This window comes from Gorilla gorilla, chromosome 7 (genome assembly GCF_029281585.2).
Source record: "Gorilla gorilla gorilla isolate KB3781 chromosome 7, NHGRI_mGorGor1-v2.1_pri, whole genome shotgun sequence".
Classification (NCBI taxonomy): domain Eukaryota; kingdom Metazoa; phylum Chordata; class Mammalia; order Primates; family Hominidae; genus Gorilla; species Gorilla gorilla.
Genome location: NC_073231.2, coordinates 114,127,100 through 114,149,513, shown reverse-complemented (window position 1 = coordinate 114,149,513; position 22,414 = coordinate 114,127,100). Strand labels below are relative to the sequence as shown.

The following is a 22,414-nucleotide window of genomic DNA, read 5'->3' as shown; positions in this document are numbered from 1 at the left end:
GTGACTACACCAATTACACGCTCACCAGCAAACTAAAAAATAAAATAACATTTAAAATTGAAATAAAACAAAATCTCGTAATGTTCCACAACCTCACCAATACTCAATATTGTCAGACTTTTTAATTGTTACCAGATTGTACAGGTATTTTAAGCCATTGAGTATTCCTTAGCTTTTGCTCTAAGTGAGATGTGAAGCCACTGGAGAATTTTGAATAGAAGAATGAAATTATCTGATTATTCTGGCCACTAGGGAACAGACTATAAGGAGAAAAGGGATGGAAGCAGCAAGACCAAATAAGTGGCTGTTATATAACCAATTCAAAATATGATGGAGAATTAAACTAGCATGGTAGCAGTGGAGGAATGAGAACCAGAAATATATTCAGAATCTAGACATAGTTAGAAGGTGGCACATTTTGAAACCAAAGCCAATAGATTTGTTGTTGGATTGCATGCAGAATATGTAAGAATGGACTCCAAGGTTTTGAAAGGAATAACTGACAGAATTCAGTTGCTGTTTACTAAGATGGTAAGGATTGCAAGAGGAGCAGGTTTGGAGGTAAGATCAGGAGACAGCTTTGGGCTTGATATCTTTGAGAAGACTATTAGCTATTCAACTAAAGATAGATGAGTCTAGAGTAAATATGATAGAACATATTTATAAATAGGATGCAAATAGGAGAGTTTCCTCAGGTTTTAAGCAAGTTTTCTCCTTAGACCCCTCTAAGTGACATTCTAATTGGAAACTCACTTAAGCTAGGGAAGATCAAGTGACAGATGGAGTTGTCTGTTTTCAAACTATCTTTACTACTTGGGGTTAACCTCAAATAAAAAGCCATTTGTCTTAACATGTAACATTTATCTTCATGCCTAGTCATCAGCATGTGCTATTAGCTCTACTAAACATGGAACCTTAAAGATTCTCTGCGAATAAGAAGGAATAATTAGCACTCCTAGCCAGGTACAGTGGTTCATGCTTATAATCCCAGCACTTTGGGAGGCAGAGGCATGAGAATTGCTTGAACCCAGGAGTTTGAGACCAGTCTGGGCGACATAGTGAGACCCTGTCTCTACAAATTTCTTAAAAATTATCTAGCTGTGGTGGCACACTCCTACCTGTAGTCCCAGCTACTTGGGAGGCTGAGGCAGGAGAATGGATTCAGCCTGGGAGTTCAAGGCTGCAGTGTGCCGTGATAGGCCACTGCACTCCAGTTTGGGTGATAGAGCGAGACCCTGTCTTTTATTCCTCACCCCCTTCCCACCCTTTCCCCCTGAGTCCCCAAAGTCTGTTGTGTCATTCTTAAGCCTTTGCATCCTCATAGCTTAGCTCCCACTTATGAATAAGAACATACGATGTTTGGTTTTCCATTCCTGAGTTACTTTGCTCAGAATAATAGTCTTCAATCTCATCCAGGTTGCTGCGAATGCCATTAATTCTTTTCTTTTTATGGCTGAGTAGTATGCCATCATATATATATATGATTATATATATATATATGATGATATATACATCTATATGATATACATATGATGATATATACATCTATATGATATATATATGATGATATATACATCTATATGATATATATATATATATATATGATATGTAGGAGAATGAACCTGGATCCTCATCTCTTACCTTATACAAAAATCAACTCAAGATGGATCAAGGACTTAAACCTAAGACCTGAAACTATAAAAATTCTACAAGATATCATTGGAAAAACCCTTCTAGACATTGGCTTAGGCAAGGATTTCATGACTGAGAACCCAAAAGCAAATACTATATATATATATATATATATATATATATATATATATATATATATATATCTCACAGTTTCTTTCTCCACTCATTGATTCATGGGCAGTTGGGCTGCTTCAACATTTTTGCCGTTGTGAATTGTGCTGCTATAAACATGGATGTGCAAGTAGCTTTTTTTCATATAATTACTTCTTTTCCTCTGGCTAGATACCCAGTAGTGGGATTGCTGGATCAAATGGAGGTTCTACTTTTAGTTCTTTAAGGAACCTCCACACTGTTTTCCATAGTGGTTGTACCAGTTTACCTTCCCACCAGCAGTGTAGAAGTGTTCCCTGTTCACTGCATCCATGCCAACATCTATTATTTTTTTATTTTTTTATGATGGCCATTCTTGCAGGAGTAAGATGGTGTCACATTGTGGTTTTGCATCTCCCTGATCATTAGTGATGTTGAGCATTTTTTCATGTTTGTTGGCCATTTGTTTCTCTTCTTTTGAGAATTGTTTATTCATGTCATTGGCCCACTTTTTGATGGGTTTGTTTGTTTTTTCCTTGATAATGTGTTTGAGTTTGTTGTAGATTCTGGATATTAGTCCTTTTTCAGATGTATATATTGTGAAAGTTTTCTCCCACTCTGTGGGTTGTCTGTTTACTCTGCTGACTATTCCTTTTGCTGTGCAAAAGCTCTTTAGTTTAATTAAGTCCCAACTATTTATCTTTGTTTTTATTGCATTTGCTTTTGGGTTCTAGGTTTGTGTGTGTGTAAGTAGGGAAGGAAAGTAGGGGAAAGCTGGCAGTCACACACACAAACCTATATATAAACAAATATATATATATATGTATATTCTTTGTTGGATTGGGTTATTTAAAAACCTTGGCTTTGAGCTCTGAAGTTCTTTCTTCTGTTTGTTTGATTCTGTTGGTGAGACTTTGCAGAGCATTTTGCATTTCTATAAGTGCGTCCTTTGATTCCTCAAGTTTTGATTGTTTTTTATTTATATTATGTATTTCATTGTATATTTCTCCCCTCATTTCTTGTATCATTTTTTTACTTTCTTAAATTGGGCTTTGCCTTTCTTTGGTGCCTCCTTGATTAGCTTAATAACCACCTTTCCAAATTCTTTTTCAGGTAAATCGGGGATTTCTTCTTGGTTTGTGTCCATTGCTGGTGAGCTAGTGTGATTTTTTTTAGGGTGTTAATGAACCTTGTTTTGTCATATTACCAGAGTTGGTTTTCTGCTTCCTTCTCATTTGGGTAGGCTCTGTCTGAAGGAGGGTCTAGGGTCAAGGCTGTTGTTTAGATTCTTTTGTCTCATAGGGTGTTCCGTTGATGTAGTACTCTTCTTTTCCTAGGGATGTGGCTTCCTGAGAGCTGAGCTGCAGTGATTGGTTATCTCTCTTCTGGATCTAGCCGCCTAGCAAGTTTTCCAGGCTCCAGGCTCTACTGGGGGTTGTCTGCACAGAGTCCTGTGATGTGAACTGTGTGTGGGTGTCTCAGCCATGGATACCAGCTCCTGCTCCAGGGAGGTGGCAGGGGGATGAAATGGGTTCTGTAAGGGTCCTTAGTTTTGGCTGTTTAATTTACCATTTTTGTGATCACTGGCCTCTTGCCAGGAGGTGGTACTTTAAAAAGAGCATCAGCTGTGGTAATATGGAGAGGATCAGGTGGTGGGCATGGCCCTAGAACTCCCAAGAGTATATGTCCTTTGTCTTCACCTACCAGGATGGGTAGGGAGTGACCACCAGGTTGTGGCAGGGCTAGGTGTGTCTGAGGTCAGACTCTCCTTGGGCAGGTCTTGCTGCAGCTGCTGTGGGGGATGAAGGTGTGGTTCCCAGGTCAATGGAGTTATATTCCCAGAAAGCTTATGACTGCCTCTGCTGTGTCATGCAGGTTGTCAGGAAAGTAGGGGAAAGCTGGCAGTCACAGACCTCGCCCAGCTCCCACACAACCCAAAAGGCCAATCTTACTTCCACCCTGCCCCCCACAACAGCACTGAGTGTGTTTCCAGAGAGTGGGAGAGCAGGGCTGAGAACTCGCCCCAGGCTACCCGCCTCCCAGCTGCGAAAGCAAGAAGGACTTTCCTGCTTCCCTGCCTGTGGAGTCTGCACACCAGATTCACGCCTTCCCCTGAGTTCTAGCCAGGAGTCTTCTCATTCAGTTGGAATTGTTACAAAGTTCAGCTGGAGGTTTCCTTCTCCCTGTGGCCTTTTCCCAGTACATCGGGCAGCCTGCCCCAAGGACCCCTGTAAAGCAAGGCAGAAATGGTTTCCTAGGGACCTAGAAAGCTCACAGTTCGGGGATGAGAGTTTTCAAGGACGACTTGGTGGGTGACAGGAAGCCAGTGAGACAGGAGTGCTGATTGGTCAGGTCAGAGAAGAAATCCTAGGGAGTCGAAGCTGTCCTGTCCTGGGTCAGTTCCTGGGTGGGGTGGGGTACAAGATCAGATGAGCCAATTTATTGATCTGGGTGGTGCCAGCTGATCCATCAAGTGCAGGGTCTGCAAAATATCTCAAGCTCTGATTTTAGGAGCAGTTTAGGGAGGGTCAGAATCTTGTAGCCTCCAGCTGCATGACCCCTAAACCATAATTTCTAATCTTGTGGCTTCCTACAAAGGCAGTCTAGTCCCCAGGCAAGAAGGAAATTTGCCTTGGGAAAGACCTATTATTATCTTTGTTTTAAATTATAAACTAAGTTCCTCCCAAAGTAGTTCAGCCTATGCCCAGGGATAAACAAGGACAGCTTGGAGGTTAGAAGAAAGATGGAGTTGGTTGGGTCAGATCTCTTTCACTGCCTCAGTTACAATTTTGCAATGATGGTTTCAAAGGTACTTAATTAACATTAGTCAACTAAGTAAAAATTATAAAATGAAAGCTACCCTCATTGAAATCAGTTTAAATATGCATTCCTCAAAATTTGTCGATAGTTGCTTGCTTTTGTTCATAATGCTTTGACTTAAAAACTTCTCTTAATATGTAATGCTCATAAACAAAATCTTTTAATGGCTTTCTACTTACTACTCAGTGACTTTGTTTGGATTCTGAGGGCTTCAACAATCTAACTTCAACCTGTCTACCCAGTCTTCATGCCCACTACCTTGCTTCTTCCTTTATAATATGACGGATTCCTTACTGACCCCAGGGCACACAACATACCTATTCTCATTGCTTGACTCAAGTTCTCCACACCAAGTGCTCTCTACCTTCCTCTAAGTTCATCTAAATCTCCCCCATTCTTTAAGGCCCAGCTCAAATTCCACCCTCTCCCTAGCAAGTTTTCCTCTATAGCTCTAGTCTTCATCTGTCTCCCTCTTCTCTGAAATCATTAAACGAGTCATTCAACAAATATTTGGATGTTAAGTGCCCAGCTTTATGCTAGTATGGGATAAAAATATACTTTCCCTGCTTTTTAGTAACACTGCCTAGATTTGATTTCTTTCTCTCCAATGTACCAAGCTCTTTCACCTTGGATAGTTGCTTCACCTCCTTATACCTCTATTTCCTCATTTTCAAAATGGTATAATAATACCTACTTTACTAGGTGGTTGTTATTATTAAAGAAGATAATCACTTAAAGCCTTAATCAGAGTGCTTTATTCAGTGATATGGTTTGTGTCTGTGTCCCCACCCAGATCTCATCTTGATTTGTATTCCCAAAATTCCCAAGTGTGTGGGAGGGACCCAGTGGGAGATAATTTGAATCATAGGGGCGGTTTCTCCCATACTGTTCTCATGGTAGTGAATAAGTTTCATGAGATCTGACGGTTTTATCAGGGGTTTCCACTTTTGCATCTTCCTCATTTTTCTCTTGCTGCCGCCATGTAAGAAGTGCCTTTCACCTCCCATTATCATTCTGAGGCCTCCCCAGCCATATGAAACTGTTAAGTCCAATTAAACCTCTTTTTCTTCCCAGTCTCGGGTACGTCTTTATCAGCAGCATGAAAACAGACTAATACATTCAGTAAAATGTTTAGTGAATGCTCGTTGTTGTTTTGTTATATGAGGCAGAACTGTGAGCAGGCAATTGGATGTAAGAGTGCTATGATAGAGTTGAACAGAGTGCTGTGAAACTGCATAGGAGGGGCATCTAATCTAACCTTAGTGATCAGGACAGGCTTCCTGGAGGAAGGGATTTCTAAGCTGAGGCGTGAAGGGTGAGTGAAACATATACATATGTCACTCAACTGTCTGTGCCACTCCACTGTATGCTTAATTTTGTATGTAACAACATTCTTTCATAAGTTTCTCAAGAAATCCTTTTTCTGGCTTTGCATCCTTTTTAACCCATTCTTACCCATAACATCATACACACAATTCTTCCCCAAAGACCCACCCTCCAACCCTCACCCACCATTCTTCAGAATGTTTAAGTACAAGATGGATGATTTCACCGTGAAATTATGAATTAGAAATATGATTAAAATACAGAAATAAAATGTAACCTATCAAGTCTAGTTTCACTTTGAAACACATTTCCATAATAGCTAAAACCTAATTTCATCAAATGGCTGAAAGTCATATTTCTACTTCATAATTTCATGGTGAAATCACCTATCTAGTACTTGAACATTCCCAAGAATGCTGGGTGGGGTTCGGAGGGTGGGTTTTTGGGGAAGGAATAGTGTGTGTGATTTTACGGATAAGAAATTGGGCACACAAAGATGCACTGCCATGAAAATTCTCTTCTTGAATCATTTATTCTTTTTCTTTTTTTTTTTTTTTTTTTTTTTTTTTGAGACAGAGTCTCACTCTGTCACCCAGGTTGCACTGCCTTGGCACAATCACTGCTCAGCCTCAACCTGCAGCCTTGACCTCCTGGACTCAAGTGATCCTCTGGCCTGAACTTCCCTAGTAGCTGGGACCATAGGCATGCACTACCACACCTAGCCAATTTTTAAATTTGTGTAGAGATGGAATCTCACTACTGAACTCCTGGACTGAAGTGATCTGGAAATGTGAGTCAATTAAACCTCTTTCCTTTATAAATTACCCAATCTCATGTATTTATAGCAGTGCAAAAATGGACTAATACAGATACCAGGAGTGGGGCACTGCTGTAAAGATACTTGAAAGTATGGACGCGACTTTGGAGCAGGACAACAAGACGAGGTTGGAACAGTTTGGAGGGTTCAGAAGAAAAGAAGACAGAAAGATGTGGGAAAGTTTGGAACTTCCTAGAGACTTGTGGAATGATTTTGACCAAAATGCTGATAGTGATATGGACAATGAAGTCCAGGCTGAGGTGGTCTCAGATGGAGATAAGGAACTTGTTGGAAACTGGAGTAAAGGTCACTCTTGCTATGCTTTAGTAAAGCGACTGGTTGCATTTTCTCCATACCCTAGAGATCTGTGGAACTTTGAACTTGAGAGAGATGATTTAGGGTATCTGACAGAAGAAATTTTTAACCACCAAAGCATTCAAGAAGACACCTGGTTGATTCTGAAAGCAATCAGTTATATATGTTCACTAAGAGGTGGTTTGAAATTAGAAAACCCCATTTTCTGGGGAGAAATTCAAGTCAGCTGCAGAAATTTGCATAACTAATGAGGAGTCAAATGTTAGTGGTCAAGACAAGGGGGAGAATGTCTCCAGGGAACATCAGAGACCTCCGTGGTAGCCCCTCCCATCACAGGCCCAGAGGCCTAGGAGGGAAAGATGGTTTTGTGGGCCAGCTGCTCCACTGCTCCACGCAAGAGCAGCCCTGAAACTTGGTGCCCTGCATCCCAACCACTCCAGCTCCAGTCATGGCTAAAATGGGACAAGGCACAACTCAGGTCATTGCTTCATAGGATGCAAGCCCGAAGCCTTGATGGCTTCTCATGGTGTTGAGCCTGTGAGTACACAGAAGACAAAAAAGCTTTGAGAATCTCTGCCTAGATTTCAGAGGATGTATGGAAATGCCTGGATGTCCAGGCAGAAGTCTGCAGCAGGCTGCAGCAGGGGCATAACCCTCACAGAGAACCTCTGCTAATACAGTGTGGAAGGGAAATGTGGGGCTGGAGCCCCCAGAGTCCCCACTGGGGCACTGACTAGCAGAGCTGTGAGAAGAGGTCCACCATCCTTCAGACCTCAGAAATGTAGATCCACTGACAGCTTGCACCATGAACCTGGAAAAGCTGCAGGCACTCAACACCAGCCTGTGAAGGATCTGCCCAAGGCTGTGGGAGCCCACTCCTTGCATCAGCCAGCCCTGGATGTGAGACATGAAGTCAAAGGAGATCATTTTGGAGCTGTAAGATTTAATGACTGCCCCACTGGGTTTTGGACTTGCATGGGGCCCATAGCCCCTTTATTTTGGCCAATTTCTCCCCTTTGGAATGGGAATATTTACCCAATGTCTATACCCTCATTTTAACTTGCAAGTAACTAACTTGCTTCTGATTTTACAGGCTCATAGGCAGAAGGGACTTATCTCAGATGAAACTTTGAACTTGGACTTTTGGGTTAATGCTGGAATGAGTTAAGACTCTGGGGGACTATTGGGAAGGCATGATTGGTTTTGAAATGTGAAAAGGATATGAGATTTGGGTGGAGCCAGGGGCAGAATGATATGGGTTGGCTCTGTGTCCCCACTTAAATCCTATCTCGAATTGTAATCCCCACATGTCAAGGGAGGGACCTGTAATCCCCACATGCCAAAGGAGGGGAGTGATTGGATCATGGGGACAGTTTCCCCCATGTTGTTCTCGTGATAGGGAGTGACTTCTTACAAGAGTTGATGGTTTTAATAGTGTTTGGCAGTTCCCACTTCATTCACTCACTCTCTCCTGCTGCCTTGTGAAGAAGGTGCCTGCTTCCCCTTTGCTTTCCACCATGATTGTAAGTATCCTGAGGCCACCCCAGCCATGTGGAACTGAGTCAAATAAACCTTTTTTTCTTTATAAATTACCCAATCTTGGGTATTTCTTTATAGCAGTGTGAAAATGGATGAATACAGTGACTAAAAGGCAAAACTTTTTTTGAATATATATCTCATTTTACTGTATATAATTTAACCAGTAAATCTTGGAGTATCACCAAAATAGAAAATTCTGGAAATAACAGCTACCTGATAAAACAGCTACCTGCTGCTTGGGAGTTTCTTTCTTTTGATTGACATCAAGATTCACTGTATTTTCTCCAAGACCCACTAAAGGGAGATATTTCTCTGAGTTTCAAATAGAAAGCAGAATGCAGCAATTACATACAAATCAACTTACACATTTTAAGTAAGTGGCCTCAGTTAGATCTCACAGATCCACATTACAAAGGATGCTCGCTATAAATTATTTTTAAAAAGTAAACGCTATAATAATCCTACATTTGGAATCAATTGAAATGCACAAATGCCATTAGGTTGACTTTTGAACTCCTTTGATTTGTGGCAAAGATAAGAATAAATGATGGACTAATTAATTTGTGCACAGTTTTAAAGTCTCTATATCTTGACAAGTTAACAAATATGATAAATGGTAATTTCAAGCTACCTTAAGTGCATTTAGCACTTTAAACTCTGGTCAAATCTGAGGGACTGTCATTGATACTGAGGAATGTTTTCAGCTTCTTAGTCTTCCTTGGGACTGGGGTCCCAAGTCAAGCCCTCTCTGATTGTCCATCTTGCTATAAACACTGGCTTGTGGTTATGTCTCCTAACCTTGACTGTTTGCCAGGCTGTGGCCTCGTTTCCCGTTCTGATCAGAAACCAATTCCCTATTTCTAGAGCTACATGTATATACACATGTAATTTTGTTTGTGGGTTTGTGTTTGCTGTCGTGAATTATAGAGAAATAAAACTAAGATGTATCATCTGCTTCCTGCTTATACTTTCTGTTAGGTACTTCTTTATTTTCTTTAAACTTCACTCTTTGTGAACAGAAAGTTTACTTGCACAGTGAATGCATATGTAAGGAAATATACATATAGAAACAAATGAGGCACAGAGGCCACATTAACTTATTCAAGGTTATGCATGTAAAAAGAGTAGAGCCAGAGCCACAGTGAATACACAGAACACCATACCCATTTCCAAAGAGTGTTTCTCAAAGACTACTTGCAACAGAATCTCCTCAGGCACTTGTTTAAAATGTACATTTGTGGTTTCCACCCCTGTCTCATGGAAATCTAGAGATGGGTCCCAGAAACACTGCCCTAGTGTATCCAGAAAGTTCATAGAAATGATAGACTTTTAAATGATCAAGAAACATTGCAATAAAGGATGTGAAATCCAAATCACTTTTCCACTTGAAGCATAGTTTTATGGAAAGTGTCAGGCACCTGACAATAAGGGTTTATAGTGACAGATGTATTTTCAGGATGATTATGGCATTATGCTAAGTTGATACCAATAAATCTTTTCTACAAAGCTCAAGTCTCAGTCCAGGCTGGCAGCAAATCATTTTCCCTGGCACCACAGTTTCAAAAGGAAAGCCAGTGAGGACAATATTATGAATGCTGCTTTTTTGGCACTAGCTATCTAAAGATTAGTTGCATTGGAATAAATTTTTTTCTCGTGACCTGTTTTTAAGTTAAGAATAGAAAAATATCGTCATTTATCCATGTAGAAATAATAAAGACTGGAAATGGTGAAGTAAACCAGAGACTAAGACATCCAAAAGGAAGACAGCTTTCTATGCATTAAATACACAGGATTCTTTTTTTTTAATGAATAACGTGAAGGTATACCACATTAACATTCAATGAGGCACCAAAAAAATGTTAATTAGCAAACAGGACTTTATTAGCCTGCTAGTTAGCACTAATTTAGGTTATTAAGAATTTCTAGATGGGGCACAGTGGCTAAGACCTGTAATTCTAGTACTTTGGGAGGTGGAGGGAGGCAAATTGCTTAAGCCTAGGAATTCAAGACCAGCCTGGGCAATATGGTGAAACCCCATCTCTACAAAAAAATACAAAAACTAGCCCAGCGTAGTGGCATGCACCAGTGGTCTCAGCTACTCAGAAGGCTGAGGTGGAGGGATTGCTTGAGCCCAGGAGGTCAAGGCTGCAGTGAGCCAAGATCATGCCACTGCACTCCAGTCTGGGCGACAGGCCGAGACTGCCTATCTCAAAAAGAAAAAAAAAAAAGAATTTCTAAAGGTATTTGTTTCAAAGAGAGATGATCAGATTCTTTCTTTCCTTCACTATTTCACTTTGAATCTGGTTTTAAATAAGGCTAGGAAAAAAAGCCTACTATTTCCAAAATCTCAATATATGTAAGTTTGTGGACTACATTCACCATTAAGGAAAGAGTGCTTCTGCAAAGACACTCAGTTTTCAAAAAAAAAAAGAAAGAAAGAAAAGAAAAAGTAAAGTTTGAAGACAGCTGGTAGCAACGAAAGCAAAGTGCCAAGTAATAAGTGATAGCTGGCATGAAGAACAGTCAATATCAACAAGAAATGGAGGGAGGAGGGAAGATGATCCATGGATTATAGTAAAGAAAGAACATGGTTGAGTTCAGATATTACTAATTTCAGGAAAAGAGAGAGTCTGATTTCAGGATTGATTCAGCCCCTCTGAAAAAAGCATGAGATGTGCATAACCATATAGATCTTTCATAAGATTAGGCATAAGAGCCTCAGAGGTAAAGGAGCTTTCTTGATTAATGCTAATTGGCGATTGAAAATGAATGATCTAATTTAGAGACATCTGTAATTCTCTTTTTAGGGATGCATAGGATTAAACTATTAACTATTAGTTAATTTTAAAATTAGCTAGTTGGAGCCTGGAAGGTCGAGGCTGCAGTGAGCTGTGATTGTGTCACTGCACTCCAGCCTGGGTGACACAGTGATACCCTGTCTTCAAAAAAAAATAATAATAATAAAACAGGCTGGGCACTGTGGCTCATGCTTGTAATGCCAGCACTTTGAGAGGCCGAGGTAGGCAGATCGCTTGAGCTCACAAGTTCGAGTCCAGCCTCGGCAACATGGTGAAAACCCCTCTCTACAAAAAATACAAAAATTAGTAGGCTTGATGGTGCATACCTATAGTCCCAGCTACTCAGGAGGCTGAAGGAGAATGACTTGAGCTTGGGAGGTAGAAGCTGCAGTGAGCCAAAACCATGCCACTGCACTCCAGCCTGGGCGATAGAGCCAGACCTTGTCACAGTATATAAATAAATAATAAAATTAGTTGATCCTTGAACAACGTGGAGGTTAGGGACACTGACCCCCTACACAATAAAAAAAATCCATGTATGACTTTTGACTTCCCAAAAACTTAACTACTAACAGCCTACTGTTGACCCAAAGCCCATAACATACACAGTTGATTAACACATATTTTGTATGTTAATGTATTATGTATTGTATTCATTCTCACAATAAAGCAGGCTAGAGAACAGACAATGTTGTTAAGAAAACCATAAGAAAGAGAAAAATATATTTACTATTTATTAAGTGGAAGTGGATCATTGTATAGGTCTTCATCCTCACTGGGTAGGCTGAAGAGGAGGAGGAGGGGTTGGTCTTGCTGTCTCAGGGGTGGCAGAGGCAGAAGAGATCAAGGAGGTAGAAAGGGAGGCAGGAGAGGCAGGCACACTTGGTGCAACTTTTATTGAAAAAAAATCTGCGTAGACGTGAAGCTGCGCAGTTCAAACTCGTGATTCAAGGGTCCACTGTGTAATCATTTTTTTTACTTTTTAACAAATAGCCTTTCCAAATGGGTAACAGAATTGTACCCCATCCTGACAAGTTGGGGATGCATGAGAGGGAGAGGAGGATGCGGCCCTTCCTGGCTCACCTGGGAAGTCTCTAGCTAGGCTTATCCAGTCAGCATGGAAAGGGCAGGCGACAGGCCACCCAGGGTAGAATACAATAGTTGATTTCGATTAAAGGCTTTATCTGTGAAAGAGGTGACAGCAAGGATGGAAACTGTCAAATAACCTGTCTGTTCATGCTAATTCTGCCACCAGAGGCACCAAGAGGGGGCAGGAATTGAAAATGAAAATATAATGTAGTCTGTCAAGCCCTCACAGCTCCACTAACTCACATGGGTGCCTAAAATAGTGGTACCTGTCCCAGCACTTGTGTATTCTCTCTTTGGGGTAGCTTTCTATATTTCTTTTAATTGGATACTGCCTGTCATAGACACTCCAGGGAAATATGAAAAAAAGACAACTGCTGTAACCTGTATATAACATATGAAGGCTTTCTATAGCAAAGATTCTATTGGAGAATCAGTTTATAACCCTCATTACCTACCCAGAGCAGGACAATCAGACTTTCCTTCCCCCATAAGCACCAATCTGTCCTTTTCAATTTCAGTGCCACTATTGATGCTCCTTTGAATGTGATTTTCTCTAAAGAAAATGCTAGAAGAGTGGCATATTATGGGATCTTCCACAGGGCCTGATGGTGTAGGAAAAGATGGTGTCTGGTCTTGATGGTAGTAGTCAAAACTCAAAACAGGAGTGTGACATCCCAAACAGGAAACCACTCTTGTCTAAGGACCAGCCACTAATGATTAATCCAGATTTGCTCTTGGCACCACAAGATTGCTCTTCTGGTCTTGTTTTGTTCAGGACATCCCTGACAGACTTGGTGTTTCCTGTGGAAAATCCTGAGATAGCATTTCTTCAGGGCAAGTGGTAATTAATTAACCTGTTTTCTTTCATTCAGATTGTTCTTCATTCCTAAGGACTAAGGTGCCCACCTTAATATTTTAATATTTAGACTGAGTATCTGTATTTGGAATGCCTATACTTTCAGCTTTTTAAAATAATTTGCTAATATATCTGATTTTCAAAAAAGAAGTTATCTAGTGTATATAATTGACATATTTTTCAGTTTACTCAGCAATATTTTAAGCATGTATTTTTGACTGTACATCCTGATGACAATTCCGTATGGCTGCCCTGATGTCAAATCAATTCTTACATTGGAACCAGTCATATTAAATTATGTTAGATATTGTTTTGTGATTGATATTTAAATACTTGTTTCCATTTTGTATTTAAACTAAATGAGAATATGCTTGCAAAAAGTAAGAGATAAATAAAAATTATAGATGTTTATGAATATATGTATGAAAAATCAATGTTACTATTTTTCATAAAGAATAAATGAGTACAGGAAATATATTTTAATGGCTTTTAGCATGAACTTTACAGTCAAACTGATCCCCCCAGCTGTGCTGAGTACGGTGTGTCCCCTGACCCATTAAAATCCCCAATTTTTTAAAATCTGGGAAATAATAGTACCATCTCTGAGTGTATGGTGGGGATTAGATAAAATAACATTTGTAAAGTTGTACGTATAGTGCTTAACATATAGTGGTAATACCTGGGAGTTATTAGACACTATGTTGATACTTATATCTTTGTGTTTTTTTTTTGGTTTTTTTTTCTGTTTGTTTTGTTTTTTTTGAAATGAGTCTTGCTCTGTCACCCAGGCTGGAGTGCAATGGTGCAATCTCAGCTCACTGAAACCTCCACCTCCCAGGTTCAAGCAATTTTCCTGCCTCAGCCTCCAAAGTAGCTGGGACTACAGGTGTGTGCCACTATGCCTGGCTAATTTTTGTTATTTTTTTAATAGAGATGGGGTTTCACCATGTTGAGGAGGCTGGTCTCGAACTCCTGACCTCAAATGATCTGCCCTCTTCAGCCTCCCAAAGTGCTGGGATTACAGGCGTGAGCCACTACACCCAGCCTATGTCTTTGTTTTTTAGTGTTGGAACTCTTGAAAAGCCAGGTTATTAATTAAGTTTAAAATCTCTTCCTTAGGTTAGTTAGAGTTGAAAAATATTATATTCTGGAAACCAATAGATCTGATTAAAATAAATTGGGGGAAAGTACTTAAACCATTTATGATAGTAGAATCAAACTTAAAATCCGTTATGCCCCAAATCAAACCCCTCGTCTTCACATTCCTACCCCAAATCTGCTCTGCTCACCATATTCCTCTTTTCAGTCAACAGTAAATTCATCATTCCAGGTGCTCATACTCAAAACATCAGAGTTATCCTTGACTCCTCTTTCTCCCTTCACGTGTCTCATCCAATCCATCTACAAATCCTGATAGTTCTTCCTTCAAGATATTGGACAACTTATTTCCACATCCTCCACTATTTCACCCTGGTCTAATCTTAAACATTTTTTTAAAAATCAAACTTCACTTTGATTTACGTTCCTTTAAATATAAATAAGTATAAAAATATTCATTACTGTTTTTTCCAGTTTGCATTTTATATTTTGGGCATGACCTTCCAAAACTTCTCTATAGGTACTTTTTAAATAAAATAAACCTCAAAATAAATAATGCAAATTATTTTACTGGTCTTCATTCAGTAATGCAGTTAAAACATATCACAAAACCTTTACTCAAATAAATCATGGTGTAAAAATGCAGTAACTGCAAACCTTTAAATTGTCATTTAATTATCAGTGTTTAATTATCAGTACAAGTTGTATTGCATTAAACTAGCAAGTATTGTGTCATTAACTGTGGGAGGACTCTGTACCTTGTCAGCATCATTTCTATATCTTTTTTGTTTCACTGTTTGCTTTTATTCTATTGAGGAATTATTAGGGCCATGAAAACGAAGCGTCAAAGAGTAGAAAGAAGACGTGTTACTTGGCCTTTTGCACTGATCCTCACTAACCCATGTTTTCATGAGCACCAGATTCACCAAGTTTTCAAAGAGGAACAGCAAGTGTTTGATGATGAAGGAAGTTTGGATTTAATTTTCACTTTGAGACACATGGATATTATTCCCCGAAAAAAAGTTGGCATTTTGAAGATGTTCAAGTGCTCTTTCTCCAGAAGCTACCAATGACTTTAACTGTATCTGAGGCTCCGGTGGCTCTGAACGCTGTCAAAGCAGAGATGTTAGAAACCAGCTGCCTCCTTCATTCATCCTGTAAGATCAGACAAAGGTGTTGCTGGACTTTCCTGCCACCCAATCCTTGAAGCAGCAACTAGCACACAGAATTTGACCTTACAGAAAAGTGATTCAAATTATATGGAGCAAAATAACAGGCAGCAATAAGAAAGATAACTGGTCATGCACTTTCCATGCACCCAGGACTATTTCAACCATATCTCATGTATTATTTCATTTCGTCCCTAAAATATAAACAAGCAGACAGTTGTGAGCTTTCTCCAGGTGAATAGCTGCAAGTAGACTTACGAAGAACACCCTAAATCTTCAGGGTAGCTCAAAACTACCTTGCAGGCAAATATAGAAAAAAACTTAAGGTAGGAGCTTTATAACTGCAGTCAATTGTGGATAGAAAATCCTTCATTGATAAGTCATAGCAGCGCATTGAATAAACATTGAGTCCAAGATACTCCATGGGTATGACCCAGAAGTGGCGATAATCTTGTCCTCACCATTGCTAAAATTATTTCCTAACTTTATCCTTATTTGTCACATCAGAAATTTGAGATGTACTGGATTTTTAAAAAGAATTCCTGCATTATTTAACATTTGTCCTTTTCCATTTTTTATGTATATATTTTATTTTCTTGGCCAAGAAAAAGTTTTTCTGGGTAACTTTTTCTCTACTATTATAACCAGCATTTTAATATGTTCCCCCTAGAGTTGGAAAAATGACTGAGGTACCACAGATATTTCTTACATTCATTCCAGGGGAGGAAAAAGTTTAAACTCAAGTAGCTGCTCTTTATCACTAACTCAGGTGGTGGAAGAAAAATATCACCCCTTACTAAGTGTCTCTTCATCACCTTTCCATCTTTCCTTTGCACGTTTTCTCAGTTCAGTCTTTGAAGTGGTATCTACTAACAGAGAGTTCAGATGACGGCCATTGCATGGTTCTTCTTCCTAAGACCCAAGTTAGCTAAACCACAAACTTGAAGTGAAATAAGCAATCTGAAATGTAAGCATGATATTCTGTGCTTATTTGCTGATTCTGGTAGCCTTTTATCACCTTCTTTTGGCTCTCACACCCTGTTGTCTTTCGAATGATCACTCGTTAGCCCTCCAAGCAGTTTATGCACTTCAGAAAATAGGACACTACCTCGTATCTATGAATGGTAAATGTGGCTCAGGCCTAAACTAATTAGCATTAGTCTGGTTTGTAATTGTTTCAGAGAACAGCATGACCTAATTTAGTGCAATAAGAATGAAGCCTGAGATTGTAAATCAATGGTTGAGGGAGTGAGCCAAATGTAGTATGTTAATGAGAAGCAAGTAGCCTTGAGATCTGTTGGCAACAATTTTGGAACAATCAGGGAGAATCTTCTGAGAATTGGTCTGAGCTTTGGGGGGTTGCTTCTTACACAGCATAATCACAGTGCAAACCTAATTAATACACCAAAGTTAGTAACAGATCAGGTTACAGGTATCTGAGGTCAAGCCTCCTGACCTACCCTCATGTTAGAATATTATCAGCAAAAAGTAAGATAGATGTACCAAAGCCGGGTAATGACATTCTTAGTGCTAAAAGAAACAAATTCTCTTCCTGCTAGGTTGCTAAGCTTGGAAAAACTGAACCTGGGACCAGTGACCATCTTCCCAGCCATAGTAAAAAGCCTGTTTGCAGAATGAAACTGAACAGAGACAAACCATGATGAGAGACAGAGAGAGACAGAGAGAGAGAGAGAGAGAGAGCAAAAAGCAATAAGGCATTGGGTGCAGTGGCTTGTGTCTGTAATCCCAGTGACTGGGGAGCCTGAGGCAGGAGGATCACTTGAGCCCAGGAGTTTGAGGCTGCAGTGAGCAATAATGATGCCACTGCACTCCAGCCTGGGTGACAGAGTGAGACTCAGTGTGTAAAATAATTAAACTAAAATAATAATTTGTTTAAAAAAAGTGAAAAAGCAAAACTGAAAGAGCGTGAGTATAAGAGAAAGCAGGACGGAATGAACAAGTAAAAGAGAGAAAAAGAAATTGGCCAGGTGCCGTGGCTCATGCCTTTAATCCTCACACTTTGGGAGGCTGAGGCGGGTGGATCACCTGAGGTCAGGTGTTCGAGACCAGCCTGGCCAACACGGCAAAACCCTGTCTCTACTAAATACAAAAATTAGCTGGGTTTGGTGGTGGGTGCCTATAATCCCAGCTATTCTGGAGGATGAGTCAGGAGAATCACTCGAACCTCGGGGGCAGAGGTTGCCCTGAGCTGAGATCACGCCACTTCACTCTAGCGTGGGTGAAAGAGCAAAACTCCATCTCAAAAAAATAAAAATGAATTAGAAAAATTAGTTTTACATAGATAAAAATTTAACTTTTGCAGATGCACATTTTAGGTAACACTGACTCTTTGGCAACCATTTTTCAAATATGAAATAATTACAGCAATTATATATTTATTTTTTCAGCAATTAATCAGTGTCAGATACTGTTAGATGCTCTCATTAAAAATCTGTAAGTCAATGTAGACCTTAGGATTGTTAAGATGAAAATAATTAACATGTAAAAAATACAATGTACTGTGTAAGAGCTGTTATGTATAGAGAGATAATAAGTGCTTTGGGAATACAAAAGAGAGAGAAATTAACTCTGCAAGTAAATGGGAAAAAGGAAGCATATGGAAAAGAGTTTTCTTTAGAAGTAGCAAGAAAACAAAGGAAAATCGAAGTTGCCTGGTAAATAAATTATGAATGAGGACAAGTGAAAGGTTTACATTAGTATCAGAGGCTTTAAATTTATATAAATTGGATTAATGTACTAGCCCTGATTACCAACATCCTGTGTGCTTAAACAGGAAAATTAAAACCTGCATTCAAATGTCTGCTACTAATATAACTCATGATTTTCTTCAGTCTTTTCATTTTAGTTAAAGATTTAAATTACGCAAAACATAATTTTGTATTGTGGAATGGTCAGACTATGGATTTTCTTAAATTCAAAAAGTTCTCTTTTAAATCTTGCTTCTACCATTTTACTAGCTTTATGGCCTTGAAAAAAATATCATTTGAGTTGTCTCAGTTTCCTTATTTTTTATTTTATTTTATTTTCATAGAGATGGGGTCTCAGTGTATTGTCCAGGCTGGTCTGCAACTCCTGAGCTTAAGTGATCCTCTCACTTCAGCTTCCCAAAATGCTGGGATTACAGGCATGAGCCACCATGGCTAGCCTGTTTTCTCATTTGTAAGGTAAAAGAAATATGCTTACTTCCTACAGTTATGATGTATACATTGATTAGCACAGTGTCCATGGCCTGGTTAAACAACCAATAAATGGTAGTTGTTAATATGAGGGTAGAGAAGAAGAGGTTTTTATTTGTTTATTGGTTTATTTTTGTAGCAAGAGCAATGGGATTCTGAATGGATAGAAGGCACCAAAGGCACACTTTGCCTTTTCTATGCTTTTGCTTAGGACAAGATGCAGATTTCAACAACACTGTGGCATGTAATGGTGGAGATAAGGTGCAAATGTATCCCCATGTGTCCAGTGTTTCTGGTGAAATAAAGATCACGTGTAGTATATTAACGTTGCATCAACATTTGATCTCTTCAGATGATTTTTTCTGGATTTTTGTTTTTACCAACTATAACTTCTCTTCTTATGACTAGTCCTTAAAGAGATAGGCAAGGGAACTGCACAGGCACTTCGGGCAAATGGGAAGTGTATCTTAAAGGTGAATATTTACAAATTCTGTATCCTGGACTACTTAGCAAAGCCATATTTACCAGATCCTGTTTTGAGAGCAGTTTATGGCTGATACTTAAAAGGATTTTTTAAAATCCTTTAAAAATACATATACAATGAGTACAAACTGAGCCAGAGGGCTATTTTTTATGTGTTTTATCAGCATATTAACATTCCTCAGCTGTTCATTTCAAGGGGACAATAGGGCCTTAACCATGTCGATATGTGCTGGACTCTTCCACAGGGCAGTACACTGTGCTGCCTACACTGTGGACAAAATAGGGATGTTCTTAAAGTTTCTTCACTTTGCTAAGACCAAACATAAGGCCACACCCTTGAAATGGGTTAGAGTAAAATTGCATTTCAATTTCTATTTTTTCCAAAATCTAGTTTATGTAGTTAATTGATGAAAAGTACTGTATTTTCTGATCAGATATATTAGCTACAAACCTTAAGGACATTTTTCTGCTGCTAATGTAATTACATTACATTAACAGCATTCAACTCTATTTTCAACACTGAAGATTTCACCCACAAAGCATGCTGAAGAAAAGTGCCAGGCCATGAGGCAGTTTAATGAAACTACTTCTGTTTTTCACCCTGACTGTAAAAGTGTAAATGCCCATGCTCTCTGGGGCATTCCAACTCTGAAAGGCAGTTTTTCTTTTTCGTTTTTTTCAGTTTTCAGTGTATAGTAGTATACTACCATGAGACTATTTATGAAACTTCTGACTTAGCAGTTTTAAAACCAACGTTTATCTTTCAAATATGAAATACTCAAATATTGCTTTGTGTACTTGACAGGGTTGGCCTATGCACTGCAAATGCATACCAAATGTTTTTGGTTCCTTCGTGCTTCCCGTTGGCCTCACGCTTCACTCATGCTGACCTGTTGGGAACCCTCTTCCTGCCCATGGCTTCTCAACTCCTATTCGCTATCCAGGGATCAGTTCAGTTACTTCTTCCTCCAGGAAGCCTTCCCTGATGCCTCAATTCTGAATTAGATGGCATAGATTCCTGTACGTGCCTTACATTGCATTGTAGTTGCCTCTCTATTTAGCTGAATTCTCCACTAGACTGAGTTTTCTGAGATCAGAGACACTGTTTCATTTACAGAGTGTATTTAGAGCTGGAAGGGACACAGTTGCTTTTCAATAAGTATTTGTTAGGGTGTATTTTATTTTTGTTAGTAGTTATTCTTCTTTTTGCCCAAAGGTCCGTATATGCTCCCCTCACCCATTAACTTTGGGTGTGGCCCTATGGTTTGGTTTAATCAATGGGAAGTGAGCAGATCTGACCTGCAGCATGCCTGGGCAGAAGATTGAGATGCACTTGCATGGTCTGACATTCCTCCTGTTCTTCCTGCTTCCCACAGTCAGAAAAACATGTTTCCATTAGTGGCTACTCCTCAGACTCAGTTCAGACAGTGAAGACACATAATGCAAGCTGAGCCAAAAAGAGCCCAACAGAGTCCAGTAACATGAACAACAAACTATTTGGTGCTGTAAGTTGCTGACATTTGGAGATTGTTTGTTGCCACAACATAAGTTGACTAATAAATAAATTAGTACATAGAAATAAGGTACTACTGTAACAACAACAACTCAAAAAAATCAACAAAACTAAAATATACGATATTCGCACCATGGCTGTTATAGAAGCCCAGATGTTTCATGAGGCTGGAAAAATGACAACCTATACCTGTACTATGCAATGGTGAAAATTTTAGTAAAACTGTCACCTGAGATAACTTGAAAGGCAAAGAAATTTCAAGACAGAATGTTGGTAGCCCAGAATTGCTTTTTACGCTCTATAAGAAAGAGGAACTCAGAAAAGAACTGACCTTTTTGCAAATGAGAATGGAAGGGAAAAGGAGAGTCTAAAGTCCAGAGACAGAATTGAAAGATACAAGTGTTTCTCATCTCTAGTCAGAGAACTATTTTCAAATTATGACACAATTTCAGTGCAAAGACCAAGACAGGGCATGGCTGGTTGTTTTCTAGTTATGTGTACATTTCCTTACATGAAAAAAATTTTAATGATTTTTACTGAATTTGAAGCACATCAGAAATTTAGCAACTTGAACAAATTCTGAATATGAAAGTACCAGAGTAATATGTGAGCAATTTTAAGGATAATTTCAAATAGCGTTTAAAGGAAATATTGGGAGAAGTGGAAACTTTTATTATCTATTAGCTTTTAGATGCCCATTATAAGAATCAGAAAACAAGAGCATAGAATTCAAAGAAGTGAGGGAAAAAGTAAATAAATGAAATTTTTAAAAGAAAATGAGCAATTATGCAAAGTTCATTGTAAAGTGCCTATGAAAACATTTTTAGCATCCCTCACAATATAAAGTTAATCTTTTCAACTTATTAAGGAAAGTATACCCAATTAATAATAATAACATCAATAATAATAAAGACCCAATCTTGGGGACAAAGAACAAATAAAGACTGTGATCACCACACCATTTGTTAAGACCTCTGATTTCTTCAAAGTGATCCCCAGTAAATCATTTCACTTGTACAACATGGCTCAGGGTAAAGAGAATGTAGATTTGGCCCAATGGAAACCAACAGAGTCCAAATTACTTGTAATTTAACCTAGAGGAAAGTCTTCTAATCATGGATCTGGCTATTGGCAGGAGGAGCTAACAAGAAACAAAGATATTAAAGAAACCAACAATGTTTTTCAAAGATTTGCAGTACCCGAAGTGCTACCAGTTTGAACGAAACAACTTATGACTGAGCCGTAAAACTACCCTCGAGCCCTCGACTTTGTGTGAGCAGACTGAATAGCTACTCATCTTCTAAGAAGTGCATTTTCTCCTGAAAAGGATATTGGAAAGAAAGGCCCACCCAGAAGGTGATACCAAGAGCCACGAAAAATCATGGACTCAAAAGCTACTTCCAGAAAACAAAACTGAGTATTGATGAAGCAGTTTCCTACTCCCAGGTTAGTGGACCTGCTAAAAATTGCTCAGTGGGACTCCAGAATTGCTGAGGACCCAGTGATTGCTGGATTCTCCCATCCTTCCTGTTTCTAAATGGGACATTATTGTGGGTTCCCTCATTTTATGTTGCGTATATGTAGTGCAAATAACAAGTCTTTTAGTTTATAG

At 39.1% G+C, this 22,414-nt stretch overlaps 1 long non-coding RNA gene across 2 annotated transcripts in view; it reads left to right on the top strand.

Moving 5' to 3' along the window:
* The window catches only part of LOC129524319 (uncharacterized), a 181,022-nt gene that overhangs the window by 100,404 nt on the left and 58,204 nt on the right, over positions 1 to 22,414 (top strand). The window lies entirely within an intron of this gene.